This window comes from Myotis nattereri (assembly GCF_964212035.1).
Source record: "Myotis nattereri genome assembly, chromosome: Y".
Lineage (NCBI taxonomy): Eukaryota > Metazoa > Chordata > Mammalia > Chiroptera > Vespertilionidae > Myotis > Myotis nattereri.
This window is the reverse complement of record NC_138094.1, coordinates 42877105-42894228: the sequence shown is the minus strand read 5'-3', so window position 1 is coordinate 42894228 and position 17124 is coordinate 42877105. Positions and strand designations below refer to the sequence as shown.

Below are 17124 nucleotides of genomic sequence, written 5' to 3'. Positions count from 1 at the left end.
TATGATTAGAGTTGACTTATCTCTAAAGCCTCCCCCACACTCCCTGCAAACATGGGGCTTCTCCCCTGAGTGTGCCCTCTGGTGTCTGATGAGATGTGACTTCTTTGTAAAGCCTCGCCCACACTCCCTGCACACATATGGCTTCTCCCCTGAGTGTGTCCTCTGGTGTGTGTCGATATGTGACTTATCACTGAAGCCTTGCCCACACCCTCCATGCTTGATTGTTACAATTTTTGACATTCTTACTTCCACAAATAATTTGCCTGTGTTCTTTGCGTTAACATTCTGGCCTGTGCTGGGCTCTTCCTCCATTATTCTCTCAGGTTCACTGGAGCTCCCTGTTTGTCCGTTGGGAGGCTTGAAAGAGGCCCTTGAAGTTCCCCTGTGCCTGATCCTTTTAAGCAAAGGTTTGGACCTCCATTTGACCTCTTGACCTTCAGCTTTGTCATTCCAGCCATGTGGACCAGTCTGTTGCTGCTGCTGTTGATTCTGACGCTCTGGGCCAGCTTCCTCCGCCTGGATGTGCTTTACTGCAGATGCTCCTGACAGAATCTCAGAGGGGTGATTGCGTTTCACATGTTGGCTGAGGAATGTCCGACTGGAGAAGGCCACAGAGCAGGAGGGACATGGGTGGACCTCTGCCTTTGGTTCTGCTGGAGAAGAAAGTTTTGGTCAGGGCAGGTGTGGGCAAGAATGCCTGTGCCGTACGCTCTGTCTCCTGGTAAGACCCGTCCCCGGAATCATTCTAGCTGTGTTGACAGTGCAAGCTCTGCCTCCCACAAAGTGTTCCTTCACTGTCTACTTTTCTTTTTCTTTGTCTGCACTACTCTTCTTCAGAAATCCAGAGACCCCATATCAAAAGTCTTTTCTACAGCCCTGGCCAGTGTGGATCAGTGGATAGAGCCTCAGCCTGTGGACGGAAAGGTCCTGGGTTTGATTCCCATCAAGAGCATGTTGCCGAAAACGGTTTGGCTCAGTGGATAGAGCGTCGGCCTGCGGACTGAGAGGTCCCAGGTTCGATTCCGGTCAAGGGCATGTACCTGGGTTGCGGGCATATCCCCAGTGGGAGATGTGCAGGAGGCAGCTGATCGATGATTCTCTCTCATCGATGTTTCTAACTCTCTATCTCTCTCCCTTCCTCTCTGTAAAAAATCAATAAAATATATTAAAAAAAAAAGAGCATGTGCCTTGGTTGCAGGCTTCTCCCCAGCCTGGGCCCTGGTCTGGGCGTGTGCAGGAGGCAGCCAGTCAATGTGTTTCTCTCACATCGACATTTCTCTTTGTCTTTCCTCCCTCTTCCATTCTCTCTGAATATCAATGGAAAAATATCCTCGGATGAGGATTGAAAAAAAAAAAGGTCTTACAGCTCAAGGACCATCAGAAGGCATTTCACTCCTTATATGGGTTGGACTATTGTGACCTTTCCATATACATGTATCTTCTAAGTCATGTTAAAGAGAAAAACCACAGGCCTGGCCAGGTATCTCAGTGGTTGAGCATCAACCCATGAACCAGGACGTCACCAGTTTGATTCCTGGTCAGGGCACATGCCCAGGTTCTGTGCTCGATCCCAGCAGAAGGCAGCTGATCCATGTTGATATTTCTATCTCTCTCTTCATTTCCCTTCCTCTCTCTCTCAAATCACTAAAAATATTTAAAAATAGAGAAACCATAGACCCCAACTAGCAATTGCTTCTCTCTCAGTTTTCCACAAATCACAAAATGGAAATATGTCCTTCCTAACACAGTATTCCTACTTGGTTTCTTTCAGTGTTAGCCTACTTCAAATACACTACAAAGTCCTGTTTCAGAATATCTTTCCAACCATCCCCTAGCTAGTTTGGATCAGTAGATAGAGCTTCGCCTTGGGGACTCCAGGGTCCTGGATTTGATTCTAGTCAAGGGCACATACCTTGGTTGCTAGCTCAATCCCCAGCCCTGGTTGGGGTGTCTGTGGGAGACAAGCTATTGATGTTTCTCCCTCTGTCTCTCCCCCTTCTACTCTCTCTTAAAAAATAATCAGTGGAAAAATATCCTTGGGTGAGGATTAACAACCACAACAAAAATATTTCCCCAACCTGCTTCTTAAACTCCTGACTCCCATCTCTCTCCAGCCAGTCCGCCTTCCTCTCTCACTTGGAGTTGAAATAATCTCGGAGGGGATTCCCCACTGAAGTTTATTTCCCCAAAAAATTAACAAAGCATAGTTTTAGAACATGCCACTCTGCAGCTGAAAACTGCTCAGTTGTCCCGTCTCACTCAAGAAAGTCCCCAGTATCTCAGCTTGGATCATAGGCACTGTATTTCCCGGCTGCTAGGCATCTGTCCAACCTCTGTTCTTGCCCTCTGTACTGAGACTGAGACGGGAGTAGCCCTCAGCCAGCTCAACACCCCACCTCTTTCCTTCCCTGCACCAGCCACTCCCTCTGCCTGGGACCTTGTGACACAACTGTTGTAAATGTTGTCTCCTGAGAAAGCCTTCCCTTGACCTTTGCAATCCGACACACCCACCTTCCCCTCACACTGATCCCTAGGCACTTGTCCTGGGCCCGTTTTCTCCAAAGCGCTAACCACTGTGTGATATTAAGCACATGCACATATGTCTGCCGGGGCTTCCCTCCTTCACCAACCAGCTGCTCAGGAGCAGTGATTCTGATCATCGTGTTAATCTGTATTTTCAGCTCCCAGAACCCTGTGTGGCACCGAGTAGGAATTCACATGACAAGTCACAAAATAATGAATGAATGCATGTTAACACACACATTTCATTTAGAAATATGCAGTAAATGAAGAAGAAACAGCTAAAGTGTTAAAAAAAACAACAACCCCAAAACAACCACCTTGACGAGAGAGCTGGTTAAGTGCCTGAAACCTTTTTTTTTTTTTTTTTTTTTTGCCTCTAATCCTTTCAGCACTATATGATGCCATGCATTTTGTGCATGAAGTATTTTTAAAAATGTAACACAAATTGGCCCTGGCCATTGTGGCTCAGTTGGTTGAGCATTGTCCCATTCACCCAGAGGTAGCCAGTTTGATTCCTGGTCAGGGCACATGTCAGGGTGGTGGACTTGATCCCCAGTAAGGAGAATGCAGGAGGCAGCAGATTGATATTTCTCTCCCTCTCCCTTCATCTCTGTCTCTAAAACCAATAAAAGCATATTTTTAAGAATTAGAACAAAAATAAAAATATTAAAATTATTCTTAAGAATCAAAGACCTATGTGATGAGCCATCAATTTCTGAAGCATCTGATTTGAAGCTTTGCTGACTCTAGAGTGGATTTTACTGTACTTGAGAGTTGGAGCATGAAAACTTCTAAGAATTCTTTCTTTCCATGTTGAAGAAGAGTGGTGCCCACCTCTCCCGGCCACAAGCTCTGTCTTCCACTTGCTGCCCCACTTGATGCCCAGCTTTTGGCCATACTCTTCTCCATACCAGACCAGCAGCTCACAGCCCGTCCTCACGACCCGGCAGGTTCGGTAGAAAATCTGCCTGTGATATTGAAAGGCCACCAGGTTCTGTTCTTCCTCATGCCGGGCGCAGTTCACGTACCTGGCGTTGAGGCAGATGAAAGGAAAGAAAACCACAGGCGATGAGCTTCCACTACCTGTCATATCGTGTCCAGATCCTCACTGACGCTTAGGGCCCTCAGCACTGATGGCACCCACCCCCATGCTCCTGGGGAAACTTCTGTTCAATGTCCAAGCCTTTGTCACAAGGTCATGTGAATTCCTGTCTCTAAGTCCTGCTCACAGTGCTCATCCTGCCTAATGCCATTTCCAAAGCCTCATTCCAGACTTCCCCATCAAACCCGGTGGCCTCTAGCTTCTCTAAGCTGTAAGTCAGGTTCTGTGTTACACCCCAGGACTCGGGGCTTGCTCTAGGACTCACATCATTCAACACTCAGTCCAAGTCTACCTTCTCTTCAGAGGCCTTTGTCGAGTCTCCCCACACTTTATTGAAGGCATCATTCAGTTGCCTCCCCCAGGTTTCCACAGTAATGTGGAGGTCTGTCTTTCTTAGAAAAATAACACAGAACAATAGTAGTTTATTCATAATCTGTCTCCCCTGACACAAGAGAGCCCCTCAGGAAAGGGCCATGAGCACTATGACTCTGCAGGATCCAACATCCAGTTCTAGTTAGAACTGAGTCTGGGATGATGTGCTGCCCTCACAGTTTTAGACTATCCTTGATTCAAGGCTATGTGGGCACTAGGCACTTGTTGAAAAATAGGAAAATTAGAGTTAAATGTTTATGAAATAAAATGTTTCATGTCTGTCTGCAGTAAGTCCTCCCTAGGGACATGGATTGTGTGATCTGTGTAAGTAATGAATTCCTTCCTCTAAACTGGAATATAGTAAGTGTTTAACTAATGTCAGTTAGATAAATCACAGAGTAATCCAGGGTCCTCAAGGTTTTTCCCGGTGCCCAAACTAGAGGCTTCTATTTTGAGGACATATGCTATACTTTTACCTCCTTTTTTTCCTAAATGTCTCTAGATGTTAAAGATCACTGTATGGAGACAAAGGGGGAACAGAGTACTGAGGGAGACCATTAAGGAGGCATGATGGGAAGGACAGACATGTGGTTTGTGAGGCATGAGTGTCCTCTCCGGCACCCAGAAGCCTAGTGACCTTACCTCATCCAGTTGGCCTGAGATGTATCCTTTCCATCCACATACTCATAGCAGTTTCTCCCTTTGGTGATCTGCATTTCAGGAAAAGAAGTTAAAGGCTGTGTGTGTGTGTGTGTGTGTGTGTGTGTGTGTGTGTGTGTGTTTGTTTGTATATAATAGATTAATTACTTTATTCTAGTCTCATCAAATCTCTTTCAGCCTGCATGGTGATTCAACTGCCAATGGTGATCACAGGATATTTTTCTTCCTCATCATCTACACTTCTGAGTCAATTTGTCCACTAAGCAGGAGCCCCACAAGGGAGGAGTCTGTACCACTTTGCTCCCATTTACCCTCTGATCCTTAGAGAGGAGCTCCATGTTCATGCAAAGTCCGCCCAGTACACAGAGCTAACTAACCATATGGTCCCCATCCATGTCCTAGCATGTAGAAGGTGGGGCCAACCAAGCCACAGGAGGGCCGGGAAGCCAGAGGACAGGGAAGAGGTAAAGTTCTCACCAGCCAGGAGTAGCCGCTGTTGGCTGTGGCTTCATCTTCTGTGATCTGACCCTCATAAGGGCCAAAGTGCAGGCCCACCGGCAGATCACATTCCTCATTCCACACTCCTAGCCCAGCCTCAGGGATGCCTGATGGTCCGATTCTCAACCCAGGGGGCAGTGTGAGGGCTGAGCGGTTGGCATGCCCCTTGTCCACGGCACTGTCTTTTACAAACGTAGGAGGCCCGTGCACAGCACAGCTGTCAATGAAGAAGTTCTGACACTTCTCACAATCTGGAGGCAAGGGCAACAGGGATTAGTCAGGGTGCAGTGCATGTTCCTGCACTTGAACAGTTTCAGAAAGAGCTCCCATCAGTGAGCCTCAATCCTATATTCCCGGTCACGAGAGGAAGGGAATGATTTGGGCACCCAAAGACCAGTGAAATTATTGCATCAAGGACATAACATGCTCCTTGGTTAGGGTGAGCTTACAGAGGTAGTCATCGTCCTGGGGCTCGCTGATCTCTTGGTAGACATGGCCCTTTCTCTCTCGTAGGCTATACATCTTCACTTCGATCTCCTTTCTCCTGAGGTCTACATGAGAGAAGAGCTGGTGAACGAAGGGGGTCTGGAACATGAGTCCCTCTCTTGTCAGAAAACACACAATGTCTTCCCATCAAATGATCACCTGTTCTTTATAGTATCTGGTATTTTCCTCCATTAACTAAAAGACTAGTACGCAACACTGACTACCGATGGCTGATTCAATTTTAGTTTCTAGATGATCCCATTATCAGGTTCAACCTTCCAAGCTTTGGTCATTCATAAAGTATGTATTGAGGGCACGTTATGTGTTAGGCACTGAGTAAAGATCTGGGCACACAACACCAAGAGAATATGGGTGCTATTATCACAGATGGATTTATTGGACAACTTGCATGTGTCAATTGTTTGAGATTTAATTTAATGCTTTCAAACTATATGTGTCCCATGTTTCCTTATGTTCACTGTATACATTAGCATTCAGGAGCTCAGAGAGTTTGGAAGATTAGCTCAAAGCTTCAGTGCTAACTCCAGTTTCAAATCCAGGCGTGTTGAATGTCCACCCCACATACCTAGGCTATACTGACCAGCCTTTCTAGAGGAATTAGTGGAACTGAAATCTCCAAATTATTGAACTTACCCAATTTTGATCTAGGGTGCTGTCCGGAGGTACTTGCTTCTCCAGGAGGGGGCACTGGTTTCTGGGTCTGCTCTGAGCCACTTGTGGTCAACAAATTTGCTGTTCCTGACAATTCCTTCAAACTGGACTCATTACTTAATGGCGCCCTGGACTTTGCCTTCAGTGTGAAAGGCAAAGGGAAATAAATGTAACGTACATTTATTTAATTATGTAGGGTTTATGATATACATGACTTTAATGAACACTTCAACAACTCTTGGAAATACCTGGGAAGTATGAAAATTAGAGGAAAAAGAAATGGCCAATGTGGGTTTTGAATCGAAGACTAGAACCCATGCCTTAAGGCTCTTTCTTTTATAGCACATTGAGAATGAAGGATACTGGGAAGAGAATAAGACATAGTTGGGCCCTAACCAGTGTAGTTCAGTTGATAGAGTGTCGGCCTGCAGACTGAAGGGTCCTGAGTTCAATTCTCGTCAAGCGCGAGTTCCTTGGTTGCAGGACCCTCCTCCCTGGCCTGGACCTTGGTCTGGGCTTATGCAGGAGGCCACCAGTCATTATGTGTGTCTCTCACATTGATATTTCTCTCTTTCTCTCCCTCTTTTTTCTATTCCCCCTAAAAATCAATGAGAAAATATCCTTGGGTGAGGATTAAGAAAAAAAGAAAGAAAGAAATAGTTGGCAGAGCCCTGGCTGGTGTAGCTCAGTTGGTTGAACTGAAGGGTTGCCGGTTCCATTCCCGGTCAGGGCACATGCCCCAGTTACGGGTTATTGATCCATGTTTTTCTCTCTCACTGATGCTTCTCTCCCTTCCTCTCTCTCTCAAATCAGTAAAAACATATTTTTTAAAAAGAAATGGCTGGCAGAAACCTACCATGACAATAAAGGAAATTATGCTAAAATGTGCAATTTACTATATCATGGAAAGAACAGTTGTAATTAGATTAGTTGGTTCCCACCAATTCTGTTTGAATAAGGTTGTGCTACCAGCCTGTTCTCTTCATTTTCCTGACCTATAACATGCTAATTCTTAATGTTATAATGAACATGAAATATAATGATGTTCACCAAAGTGTTCTGTGAGCACTTTGATACAGTATGAATGTGAAATTACAGTCCTGCTATCAATGTCCCTCTCAGCCATCTCTATATTTGAAATCACATGTAATTTATCTTCATTATTCTTTGACCCTACTCTAGTTTAATTTGTAAATTTGAAAGCACTCTTTCAGCAAACATTCAGGGGGCCCTCAGGGACCCTGAGTTGGGCCTGGGACTTCTGAGAAGAATCTGGTGTGAACCAAAGAGCTCACAATGCAGAGGTAGGCAGGCGGAGCCAATGATTCAAACAAGATGACACTGGCCTAATTAGAGCTCAGAGAAAGAAGCCATACTTCTTCTGACTGGAATGAGCATTCAAAACCAGTTCCAGATGAGCTTCTATTGAATAGTGTGTCATCTCTATGAAGTTCTTAAGTCACTTTATTTATTGTTTATTGTTTCTGAATCGTCAAACCTGAAGCTCCCCAGAGTTGAGAGGCTTTCTTTTATTTGACTGGGAGGCTCTGATGCTGGGGTTGCTATATCCATCTTCATCTGGGACCATACACCGTGCAAACTGCCTATATATCAGTGAGCTTCTGCAAGTCGGAAGTCTTAGTGCATTTCTCACTGAAGCATAGCAGAGCAGAACTGCGTTTGGAATCATCAGTCAGTGAAAGATGTAATCATGTATGGATGAGACAGTGGAAAGTGCATAAAACTATGGAAATTTTAATGAGCTTGTAAGTGGTTTAGAGATGAAGCTATGGATTAGATTGCACGACCACCGATACTGTGATTTCAGACATACAATCAAACACTTGTATATGTCTGAAACCTCAGTTTCCTCATCAGAAATGGTGATACTTATAGTATCTACCTCATAGGGTTGTGGTAAGGTTTAAGTGAGTTTATGCACGTAGAATTCTTAGAGTCTGAAGCATTGTGAAGATAAGACCCGTGGTAGCTACTATTGTTGCTGATGTTATTAACGACTAAGATGATATTGGGCATTTTGTTGAAGAGGTCAGGAAAGGAAGGTGGCAGTTCCTAGGGTGCACTCTGATTTTTCCTCCTCTTCCCTGCATTTGCATCCAGGAGGAAGATTTTCTTTTCCACAGGATTTGGGAAATACTCACCTTCTGATGTTTATTCTGTTCCACTCTGAAAGACACCCAAGAAGGTTTAGCTAAAAGATGGTGAGAAATCAATAATATATATAATTTCAGAGAGGAAGGGAGAGGGCGAGGGAGAGAGAGAGAGAAACATCAATGATGATAGAGAATCATGGATTAGCTGCCTCCTGAATACCCCACACCAGGGATCAAACTGGCCGTGTGCCCTGACCGGGAATTGAACTGTGACCTCCTGGTTCATAGGTCGACACTTAATCTCTGAGCCACGCCTGCCGTGTGAGAAATCAGTTTTGGTTGGTAATTGTTTCAAAATCTGGAGATTTTTATCTTTCAGAATTCTGAATTATAGAGTAATCCCAGGACAGACCAAGGATGATTGGAAAATGTTTCCTGAGGTTTCATTAGGCTTATGCTTTTATTGGGAGCATCAGCTAATTTTCTTAAAATGTTAAAAAATAGCCCTAGCCAGCTTGGCTCAGTGGATAGAGCATCAACCTGCGGATGGAATGGTCCTGGGTTCTATTCCAGCCAAGGGTGCATGCCTGGGTTGCGGGCTCATCACAGGTGTGCAGGAGGCAGCCAATCGATGGCTCTCTCTCATCATTGATGTTTTGATCTCTCTGAATTCCTCTCTGAAATCAATAAATATATTTTAAAAAAATAGACAAAACCCCATCTGTACTTCATCCTCTGTTCAATATATATATTTAAAGTAGAAGCCCGTTGCACAAAGATTCACGCAATAGGCCTTCCTTCCCCTGGCTGCCTGCACTAGATTTCCTCTGGCACCGGGGTCCCAGGCCTTTGCTCCAGCCACTGAGGAGAAGCCAAGCCTCTTCCGTCTTCAGTCTTCACTCCAGCCAGAGCCTTCAGTCTTCTCTCAGCCGCTGCCCTGGTTAGGCAAATTAACTGCCATCTTTGTTGGGTTAATTTGCATGTGTATCCTGATTGGCTGGCGGGCCTGGCAGAGTGACACCAATTTGCATGTTTCTCTTTTATTTGTGTAGAGTGGCCTATCCCTGGCTGGCCATCTCAGTTGGTTGGAGTACCATGTTTTAAACCAAAAGGTTTCCGGTTTGATCCATATTGGGGCCTACACAGGAGGCAACTGATGGATGTTCCTCTCTCACATTGATGTTTCTGTCTCCCTTTCTGTCTCCCTCCCTTCCTCTCTCTAAATTCAATGAATATCCTTGGGTGAGGATTTAAAAAATAAAATTGCCCTAAAAAGCAAAAATAAAAAATTGGCTTTTCATGACACAAGTATAATAAAGGTCATGTAACTGCAAAGAATCTCTAGTCTGTAACCCAGCGCTTTCTCCTCTCTGTCTTCTGTCTTCACACTGGCCTTGTCCAGTCCACCTTGGACAAGGCACCAGGACCACCTTGGCTCCTTTCTTTCTTATCCTTCCTCCTTTGCACATTTGGATTGTGACCACCTTCTCTAATCACTAGATTCTGATCAGCATCACACAGTCTTAGGGACAAAGACTCAGGTCTAGTCACCACATAAACAGAGTTTCGGGCAAGCTGGACATAACGTCGTGACTTCAGCTATGTTTCAACCTCAGACCCATGGAACTACAGACCCTACCAATCAGACTTTCATGAAACCTGGCAGATGATGCCATGGCTGCCATGGAACCTGACACAACGATGAACTACTTCCTACCCTGGACACAACCCAACCCCCTAACTACCATGAGTAATAATTTTCCCATATGTCCCCATGCAGGTCTTAGAGCACTGCTCACCTGTCAAAACTTCCTCCTTCTATGTGATCACAACTCTTCTGAATTAGTTATTTTTTACTCACTTTTATATTTTTGTATACTTACTTGTTAATGTTCTATAAGTATACAATTATATTATTATTCTATTTTATTTTTTCCACCACCATTTATACTCCTGTATTATTATTTTTTCATCCTCACCTGAGAATATATGCTTATTGATTTTAGAGAGAGAAGAAGAGGAAGAAAGAGAGGGAAACATGGATGTGAGAGAGAAACATCGATGAGTTGTATCCCATACACACCCCGACTGGGGATGGATCACGAAACCTTTTTGGTGTATGGGAGGATGCTCCAACCAACGGAGCCACCGAGACATGGCTATTCAATTATTTTTATTTTGAGAGAATGTTTATTAAAACTAGGGACAGTGAAACAAGGATAGAAGCAGCAGCAGGAGAGAGCTTAGGCTGGGCTGCTGTGTTGCTCTAGAAAGGTTAAAGGAAAGAGTTCAGCCTAGGCGGGCAGCTTTGGCTCATTGGAAAGTCATAGAAAAGGGGCCTTGGAGCCAGGTTCAGCGGGTTAGCCTGAATGAGCTGCCCCTGCCCGTACTCCCTGGTGCAAGTCTCCTGGGTCCCTTAGTTTAGGAGATGCACACCGAGTGGGGGTTGGGGGGAGGAGAGGGGAAAGGGTGAGGGGTGTGTGTGCTCCCGGAGAGAGAACAGCTTAAAATATATATATATTAGAGCACCATTGCACGAAATTTATAAATTTCTGCACCGTGGGAATGGCGGTGGTGGTGGTGGTGGGGGGGGGAATTCCTGAGCCCGGCCTGTGCCCTCTGTGCCTCTGACAGTCTGGAAGTCCTGCGATCCATCGCCTGCAGAGGGAGGTCCCTTTCAGTAGCCCCAGCTCTGCATTGGTGGCCTGGGCCTCCCTCTTTGGGGTGACGGGGAGCCCCCATTGATGACCCAGTGGCTAGTGGCCTGGGCCTCTCTCTGCAGGGCATCATGGGGGATTGGGGGGCCGGACCAATTGCGTTTCACAGGCCTTGGCTGGCCTGGCGCCAGTGGGTGTCATAGCCTGGTCATCTGGTGGGTCCTTCAGCTGGTCCGCCCTGGATTTGCATATTATGGTTTCATTATTGTAGATTTGGGGGGTGGGTCTGGGTGAAGGTGAGAAAAGGGGGAGAAATGGGGGACCTCTGTGATAGTGTCAACACTAAATCTGTATATAATTATTGTTACACATTGAAAGAGGTTTTATGACCCTGGCCAGTGTGGCCCAGTGGTTGAGCCACGACCGATGAACCGTGAGGTGGGGGGCCGGCAGGAGGCAGCCATGGAGGTTTCTCTCTCACCTGTTTCTCTCTCTCTCTCTCTGTCTCTCTCTGTCTCTCTCTCTCTCTGTAAAATAAATGATTCATAGAAAGGGGTTTATGTGAACAGCCCCTGGCTGTGTAACTGCTCTGCCTCTTGCTCCTCCCCGGTAACTCCCGAGAGGCCGCCCGACCTACACCAGGTCAGGGTCAGGCAGCTGCGCGCCCTCCGCCCGCACCTCGTGGCCTCGGGGTCCACTCGTCATCCGAGTCCTCGGAGTCCTCCACCCGGGGCCTGGCCGTCCTCCCGCGGCGACACATGAACGCGGGTCGAGGGGCCCTGAGACCTGGAAGGAGAGAAAGAAAGAGTCTGTCCTGCAGGCGAAGAGCTGAGGGACAAACAGCAGAGCCAGCGCTTGGCGGGGGCAGAGCCCGGGGCCCTGGACGGAGCACCCCCGCCCCGCCCACCCCGCGGCCCCGTCCCCCCTCGCTCACCCATGCTGAGCAGCGCCTCGTAGTTGCTCTTCACGTTGCGGTGCCGCGCTCGCTCCCAGGCGCCCATCTGCGCCCACTCCTCCCGGGAGAAGTAGATGGACACGTCCCTGCAGGCGGCCCTGGACTGGGGGAGAGACCGTCCGTCCGTCCATCCGTCCTCCCCGGCCCGAGGGGCGGCGCCCCGCCTCCACCCCGTCCCCACCCCCGTCCCCACCTCCACCCCCTCGGACCCCCTTACCTTAGGCCTATGCCCCGCTCTCCCCGCCTCCTCCACGGGGCGCTCCTGCAGGTCCCTGTCCGGGTCCATGGTGCCGCCAGCGGAGTCCCCTCCCGAGGACACGGTGCCTGTGGGAGGAGGAGGCGCTGAGGGGACCGCTCCCACCTTGCAGGGCAAACCCCCCCCCACCCCCCCAACCCCCAGACAGACCGGGGCCTCGGCCATTATGACCCACTAGGGGGCGCCTCCTTCCCGCCGCGGTTGGGGGGTCCCAGGGGGTACTGAGGGGCCCGGTCAGGGGGGTCTGAGGGGCGCGTTCCAGGGACTGAGAGGCGCAGTCAGGGGGAACTGAGGGGCGCGTTCTGGGGGGTCTGAGGGGCACGGTGGGGGGTCTGAGGGGAGCGGTCTGGGAGGTCTGAGGGGCCCGGTCAGGTGGGACTGAGGGGAGGGGTCTGGAGGGTCTGAGGGGAGCGGTCTGGGGGATTTGCGGGGAGCGGTCTGGGGGGTCTGAGGGGCGCGGTCAGGGGGGTCTGATTGGCGTGCTCAGAGGGATCTGAGGGGCGCGGTCAGAGGGGTCTGAGGGGCGCGGTGGGGGCGTTGAGGGCCCTTGGGGGTGGAGGTGGTTCGCCTTTACAATGGGGCGGGGGGCTGTGCCGAGAGGAACCGGGTTCGGGAATGGCACCCACGATTCAGGAGCAATGCACGCGGCAGGAGGCGCCTCAAGGGGCAGAGACGTCTCCGGCTTAGGAGATGGGCCCGCTGGACAGAATCCGGGTCTTTCTTGCCAGGAAAGTTGGGTGCTCGGGTCAGAGGATTTGGGACTCCTGTGAAGAGATTTGGGGTCTCAGGGACAGCCTCCATGGTTTCTGTCTCGGAGTTGGGGATTTGGTCTTCCTGGGTGCCGTGGTTAGGGAGCCCAGGCTCGGGGTGTGCTGTGTCTGACCTTTGGGGGATTGAGCGTTCCTTTGGGGGCTGAGACCGGGGGTCCTCCGGGTTAGCGCACTTGGGGTCCCTGGAGGCTGACAGAGTGGGAGCCTCTCGGGAGGACACCCTGGGTCTTCGGCTGGGGGTTTGAAGGCCAGCGGCAAAGGGGTTCCCACGCAAGGCTCCCGTTTTCCTGTCTGTCTCCAGGCCGCACTGCGAACCTGGCCGAGGTCCCCTCAAACCCGCGCTCCTGGCCGCGTGCTCCCGCCCTCAGGCGGTGTGCGGCCGGCTGAGGGGGAGCTTCCTGCCTCCAGAGCGTCAGCGCCAGCCGCCAATGAGTGCTGTGGTCACGGGGCCCGGCCTGCCAATGGGCGGTCAGAAACGCGAAAAGGGCGGGCCATGGAGGTGGAGCCTTCCTGCCAGTCAAGGAGAGAATCCTGTGGAAAGAGCCCGCCCTGAGCTCCCAACCCCCCATGGTGATTGGCTGCCCTGGGTCCTGCGAGTGTCCGTCAAGAAGCCTTCAGCCACTGGGAGGTGTCCAGGGCTTGGATTCCCGCTGCGTATGGGCGGGACCCCGGGAGCCGGGAGCCCCCAGCCAGGACAGGTGTTGGGCTGAGGCGGCCTTCCTGCCGCCTGACCGAGTCTCTCTTCCACCCGACGGTGTTTAGGTCCCGGACTGTCTTCCAGGCGCATTTGTTGGCTTCCTTAGCGAGAGGACCAGATGGTAGGTGGGGAGTTGCGTTCTGGGAAACAGGGATTCCCACTAGACCAGCGGTTCTGAACCTGTGGGTCGCGACCCCTTTGGGGGTCAAACGACCCTCTCACAGGGGTCGCTTAAGACCATTGGAAAACACATGTATAATTATATATTGTTTTTGTGATGAATCACTACGCTTTAATTATGTTCAGTGTGTAACAATGAAAATACATCCTGCATATCTGATATTTACATGACGATTCATAACAGTGGTAACATTACAGTGATGAAGTAGCAACGAAAAAATTTCATGGTTGGGGGTCAGCACAACATGAAGAACTGTATTCAAGGGTGGCGGCATTAGGAAGGTTGAGAACCACTGCCTTAAAGGAAGCTGTCGAGTGGAAGAGCAAGATGGTGGCGGTATAGGCAGACGTGTCCCAGGTCGTGTCCTGGAGCAAATGAAGTGAGCAGCTGAAACTAGTAACATCCACCCCAAATTGGCAAAATCGCTCAGCTGGTGAGACGGTTTGCAGCCGGGAAGACCAGAACTCCCCTGGAAAGGTAAAAGCCCAGGGATTTGGGCAGGAAAGTTTGCCAGACCTCTGAACCCAGAGAGTCGGAGGGAGACCGCGTGGCAGACAGCCGCGTCCCTTGGGACAGGCACAGCCCCTGACAGGGGAAAGGAGAACCGCCAGGGGAACTGAGAGCTGGGTTCTGTGATCACAGAGGACTGAGCCTAAAGGGGGCAGCCTGAAGAGCTGACCAGACCATGCAGTCCTGGTAAGAGAAGAAGCCTACCGAAACCAAGCCTTTCCCGTTTCCGCGGCCAGCGTTTGTTTGTTTTACTGAATCCTGTTCATGGGACATTTCGGATACAGACACTCACCTGTGCTGAAGAGAGGGAGAGTGTGCGGAGGAGTGGAATCTGGGGAGAGACTGAGGAGAGAAGGGGGGCCGGGAGAGGTGGCAGCGAATTGAGTTCTGAGACACCCCCGAGCCCAGGTCCGGGGCAGACATTCTCTCTGGAGAGTGAGACTCCTCCCCCCAGCCCCCAGGCAAGGAGCACAGCCACACCCAGATTCCACCCTGTAGGAGATCAAGGATTAAAATAACCTGATCAGTACCTGGGAGTTAACAGGGTCTGGCCTATAGAGGGATTTTCAATCCCAGCAACAACACAGCCCCGGTAACTAACTATTACGCAGCCAGCTCTGGGCAGTGAACCTCCACTGGACAGAGAGGCCCTATAGCCTCAGAGGCCAACCCCAGAACACTCCCACCCAGAGGCTGACCCACAAACTGACTCGTTGCTAAACACAAAATAAGGCAGTCTGGGAAACAAATGCGGCTTGCTTTAAAAAAAGGACTGTGGTTGACAACACAGAGGAACAGTGTATCGCAGGGAAACTCAACACTCTCCTGAATACCTGGCAGGTCTAAGGCGAGCCACACTGAAGAATAGAAGAACCGAAGGACCTTCACTACTGCAATTTTTTTTTTCTTTTTTCACCTTTTAACTACGGAACCAAATTTTTTTTCTTTGTTTTTTTTTCTCCTTTTTTTCCTTTTTTTTTTCTTTCTTCTTTTTTCCATCACCTGATTTTACCCTTTTATTTACTACCTTCTTACTTTTAAACAGTATTATTACTGCTACCATTTTACCATTTTTTTTAAAGTGCCATTTTATTTTCTCTTTATTTTATTTTGGGATTAGTGTTCTCCATTCTATTTTCATCGTTATATTATTGGTTGTTTCTAGTTTGCATTCATCTCCAGGGAGCTGTTGCTGGAATTTGTTGGGATTAATGGCTGTTCTGTAGGAGTATTCTCCTCGTATAAAATAAGTCTCCTCCCCTCTTCCACTTCATTCTCTCTTTTCGCTCTTTCTTTTTCTTTTCTTTTCTTTTCTCGCTTTAATTTTCCCCCCTCCTTTTTCCCAATTTCATTTTTGCACTCCTTTTTTTGTACCTACTTTTCTTTTTCCTCTTTTATCTTTTTCTCTTCCTTCTTCCTTATCCCCTAATTCTCTTAATTCAGGTGGTCACCTTTATTTGGGGTTATTAATATCGTGAATATATTTGTGTATAGTGCCTGGTACGTGGTGCCTTGTTGTGTTGTATTTTGTGCCTTTAAATCAACGCAGCAGATCCAAGCAACAGCAACCTCCTGAGCAACAACACCCTCTGCTGAGGAACAGCAGCTGTACGTGAAACCTCGCCCCACCAGCCCGAAGAGCCACCACAGCTGTGAACAGCACCCACCAGAGGAGCTGCTGCCAACTGAAGAGCAGCTGCTACCGCAACTGCCCGAAGAGCAACCACAGACCAAGGAGTCACTGCCACCAAGGGAGCAACCACTGAACGACTCAATGTCTAGATATGTCAGTGAGATCAAACATGCGTAGACAAAGAAACCCCCAAAGGAAAGAGTAGGAGGACTCTCCAGAAAAGCAGCTAAGTAATACAGAGGCAGGCAACATGACAGAAAAAGAATTCAGAATAAGGGTCCTAGAGTGCACAAACCGGATGGAGGAAAAAATCGACAACCTCTGCAAGAAGCTAGAAGAAACAGATGAAAAAATCAACAACTTAAGTAAGACCCAAGAAGAAATGAAGAGTGATATAGCTGAAATGAAAAACTCCATTGAAAGTATCAACAGTAGACTAGGAGAAGCGGAGGACCGAATTAGTGAATTAGAAGAAAAGGAAGCAAAACACACCCAAACTGAACTGCAATTGGAGAAAAAAAATGAAAAGTCAGGAGGAGAGCCTAAGGGTGCTTTGGGACAACATGAAACGAAACAACATACGAATAATAGGGGTACCAGAACAACAGAAGGATGAACAAGGATTAGAAAACCTATTAGAAGAAATAATATCAGAAAACTTCCCTGAGGTGGGGAAGAAAAAAGTCACGCAAGCCCAGAGAGTCCCAAACAAGGTGAACCAAAAAAAAACCCACACCAAGACACATCATAATTACCATGGCAAATGTTCAGGACAAAGAGAGAATCCTACAGGCTGCAAAAGAGAGACGGAAAGTTACATACAAGGGATCTCCCATTAGATTGTCAAATGATTTCTCAACAGAAACACATCAGGCCAGAAAAGAATGGACAGAAATTTACAAAGTGATGCAAAGCAAAGGACTGAATCCAAGAATACTCTATCCAGCAAGGCTATCATTCAAACTTGAAGGGGAAATAAGAAGCTTCACAGACAAAAAAAGGCTAAGGGAGTTTATTACCACCCAGCCAGCAATGCAA

At 48.4% G+C, this 17124-nt stretch overlaps 1 pseudogene across 1 annotated transcript; it reads right to left on the bottom strand.

The window, feature by feature from the left end:
* Window positions 1-572: 572 nt before the first annotated feature.
* LOC308512507 (histone-lysine N-methyltransferase PRDM7-like) lies at window positions 573-13096 on the bottom strand (annotated as a pseudogene). The gene is made up of 12 exons: window positions 12922-13096; window positions 12471-12539; window positions 12257-12363; window positions 12019-12142; window positions 11763-11870; window positions 11060-11085; window positions 6296-6452; window positions 5605-5706; window positions 5135-5406; window positions 4640-4707; window positions 3358-3551; window positions 573-650 (listed from the first exon to the last, which is right to left on the bottom strand). The product of its transcript is annotated as a histone-lysine N-methyltransferase PRDM7-like (transcript).
* Between the last annotated feature and the right edge of the window lie 4028 nt (window positions 13097-17124).